The sequence below is a fragment of the Orycteropus afer genome, unplaced genomic scaffold (genome assembly GCF_000298275.1).
Source record: "Orycteropus afer afer isolate SDZICR_OR568_19922 unplaced genomic scaffold, OryAfe1.0 scaffold01048, whole genome shotgun sequence".
Taxonomy (NCBI): Eukaryota; Metazoa; Chordata; class Mammalia; order Tubulidentata; family Orycteropodidae; genus Orycteropus; species Orycteropus afer.
Window position 1 is genome coordinate 12,709 of NW_006922635.1, and position 3,793 is coordinate 16,501.

Consider the following 3,793-nt stretch of genomic DNA (forward strand, 5'->3'; position numbering starts at 1 on the left):
GCTCCCAGAAGGCACAAACCACCTGCTGCCCTGTTTCAGGGGTCACTGGCTCTAGGAACAGGGCACAGATGTGGGCTGGTGATCCTGGTGCTCAGAGGTGCTGACCCAAATGTGGCTTGGGAAGGGCTAAGTTGCTTGGGCGAGATGATGCACCCATGCGGGGCACCCCTTAGGCCAAGACTGAACTGAGCAGAAAGACTATGCCCACACCTCCTCTTTTTACATCGTCCCCATCCCACCAGGACTCACATAGTGGGATAATGTGAAGGTGACTGGAGAGCTGAGGTTCTGGGTGCCATTGTTTCTCAGAAAAGCAGAGATGATGTCTGAGAGCAGAACGGGAGAGACTTGCCACAGCAAGCCCCTGTGTGTCTCAGGCAGAGCTGCCACAGCCATCAGTTTGCCCATCCCTGGAGTGGAGACCAAGCCCACCACAGAAGGGCCTGGGGAACAAGGCTAAGGTTGGCTTTCTGGAGTCTCCACCAGTACCCCTTTCCTCAAGTACTCCTTATCACCCCTCCCCTTTAGGTCTCACCCACCCCACACTTCCATTTACTCTTGAATTCTCTGTGCATCATATCTGTCTTGTCCCATCACTAGTTCTCAATGGCCCTCCCCTTCCCCACCTCAATATTACTGGAGTCACTAAGTTCTTGTGCTGCATCCCAGTTCAGCACCATCCTTATATTATTCTGGACCAATGTGACATGCCCGGCTCCTTGCTCCTGGACCTCCAGGGACACTTCTGCAGTGGTGGCAGTGGCATAAGTGATGGCAGAAATGGTGTATTGCTTCCAAAACTGACATTAGGTTTTTCTTTATGCTGGTAAACCACATGGAACTAAGTACTAAACTAAGAGTAACTTGGCTGGTGTAATGGTGGTGATTATTTTTAAAACCTGAAAATAAATGATTGCCCAAGGTTGTACTTATGTAGAAAGCATTTTACCAACACTGCATACTCTCAAGAAAAGAAGAAAATGCTACTGGGAAGGGCAAGGTTTCTGTTGCAATGATATTTGTAACTCTAGTTCAAAGATTTTATAAGTTGAAAATAGTAAACTACAAAGGTAAATAACATCTGAGTTCTTTCAGCTCGTTTTCAGTTCTATCCCACATTTTCTTGTTTATGTGTTCATTTAGAGAGACTTTGCTGGCTAGGAGTAAGGTTGGCTATAATCTTTATGGAGATTGCCAGGCTTGGATCTTCTGTGGTACTACTGGGTAGTTTTGTACCCACAACCTTTGGGTTACCAGTGGAGTGAAGCCTGCCTGTACCACCCAGGGATCTTACACCAAATTTTCTTAAATCAATGCATCTACTGATGAGTTAGGAGCTCTGGTAGCATAGTCCCTAAGACATTTGACTGCTAACCAGAAGGTTGGCGGTTCAAACCAACCAGCCACTCCTCAGAAGGAAGGTTGGGCAATCTACTACCGTAGTGATATTGACTCAGAAACCCAAGGAGGTGTTGCTATGAGTCAGATCTGACTCAATGGCACATAGCAACAACAACAACTGATGAGTTTGGCTTATGTTTTTTTTTTTCCTCTGCTTAGTGAATTATCCATTTTTTAATGTACTGTAGCTCTGACCTAAGGAGCCTTGATGGCACAATGGTTAAGCACTTGGCTGCTAACCAAAAGGTGGGCAGTTGGAACCCACCCAGCTGATCCATGGAAAAAAGACCTGGTGAGCTGCTCCTGTAAAGATTGCAGCCTAGGAAAGCCTATGGGGCAATTCTGCACTGTCCAAAGACTTCCTGTACGTTGGAATGATTGGACAGCACACAACACCAACAGCTTCAACCTGTACAAAATACTTAGTAAATATGTGTGTTGTTGTAATGTGCCGTCAAGTTGGCCCCGACGCATAGCGACCCCACCTTGGGTTTCCGAGGTGGTATCACTACGGAAGTAGATTGCCAGTACATATGTGTAGTTATGCTAATTACTGCTTGGTTTGCTTCCTTCTATGTGTGGCCATTAAAGTCAGGAAATATTAATAAATACATATTGCCACTTTTGTTAAAAAAGATTTTACAAATTGTAATATGCACACATATGTAGGTATAATCTGATACAGGTGTTTGCAAATCAAACACTGATAAGGGTCTAGTATCCAGAAAATATAAAGAACTCTTACAATTTAATAATAAGACAAATAATCCAACTTAAACATAAGTAAAGGATTTTAATACACATTTAACCAAAGAAATTCTGCAAAATACCATTAAAAAAAAACAACAAAAAAAAAACAAGCTCATTGCCATTGAGTCAATTCTGACTCATAGCGACCCCCTTTAGATTTCTGAAGTGGTAAATCTTTATGGAAGTAGATTGCCCAATGTTCCTTCCATGCAAAAGACCTACTTAAAGTGTTAAGGACCAAAGATGTCACTTTGAAGACTAAGGTGAGCCTCACCCAAGCCATAGTATTTTCAATAGTTTCAGATGCATGTGAGAACTGGACAATGAATAAGAAAGACCACAGAAGAGCTAATGCCTTTGAATTGTGGTATTGGTGAAGAATACTGAAAATAGCGTGGACTACCAGAAGAACAAACAAATCTGTCCTGGAAGAAGTGAAGCCAGAATGCTCCTTGTTGGTGAGAAAGGCCAGACTTCGTCTCACCTACTTTGGTCATGTTGTCAGAGGGATCATTCATGTAAAAGGATATCATGCTTGGTAAAGTAGAGGGTCACTGGGAAAAGGGGTGACCCTCAGCAAGATGGATTACCACAGTTGCTGCAACAATGGGCTCAAGTAGAGCAGGGATTACAAGGATGACGCAGGACTGCGCAGCGTTTCATTTGTTGTGCATGGGGTTGCTGTAAGTTGGAGCCGATTTGACAGCACTTAACAACAACATATATGTGTGTGCATGTATGTATGCATGTGTACATGTGTGCATACATTTGCACATGTATGTGCATGTATATGCACATGAGTGTGTACATGTGCATACATGTGTGTGAGCAGGCCATATACTTTCACAGGTGGTGGTGATTAGACCATTCAGATGCCTAGGCTTGGCTACCCAGCCATGGTGACAGTGGCATCTGTAGCTACCCCTCATGTTGAGGCAGTGGGTGGAGTTGTGGCATTGGTGCTGTCTGGAGCTGCACTCATCCACATCTGGGGACATAAAGGAGAGGATCAGTTCCCTACTGCAGCCTGGTCTCCCTGCTACTCACTGCCCTGGGCCACTGCCCTTCACCACCTTCCTTAAGGTCAGGAATGAGGACTCCATTGGAGCTGAAATGGATGCCATCTGGTGATGGCATTATCTATTCTCCAATCATCTTGAAACAGTGGTAGGCAAACTCCAGTCCAAAACCGGGTGCTGCCTGTTTCTGTACAGCCAGTGAGCTAAGAATGATTTTTATATTTTTAAATGGTTAAAAAAAAATCAAAGGAAGAGCAATAATTTTTGATGTAAGTAAATTATATGTAAAATTCAAATGTCAGTATGTATAAATAAAACTTATTGTAACACAGTAATGCCCATTCAAGTATGGATTGTGTAAGTCTATTTTTGTCCTACAATGGCATAGATGAGAAGTTGTGACAGAGACCATCTAGCTCACAAAGCCTAACATTTTTGCTTTCTATCCATTTACAGAAGGTGTGCAAGGTGGGAACTATGTGAGCATGTGTGCATGTGTGTGCATGTGTGTGATTTCAGGGCAGAGCTCCTTGTTGGATGATGAGTATGGTAGACAGAATGGAGTATAGTAGACAGAATGAAGGCCTCCGACATATGTCCACATCCTAATTCCTGGTACCTGT

General features: G+C 43.6%; 1 pseudogene; it reads right to left on the bottom strand.

The window, feature by feature from the left end:
- Nucleotides 1-3,149, bottom strand: part of LOC103212639 — an 11,641-nt pseudogene extending 8,492 nt beyond the window's left edge.
- Nucleotides 3,150-3,793: the final 644 nt, after the last annotated feature.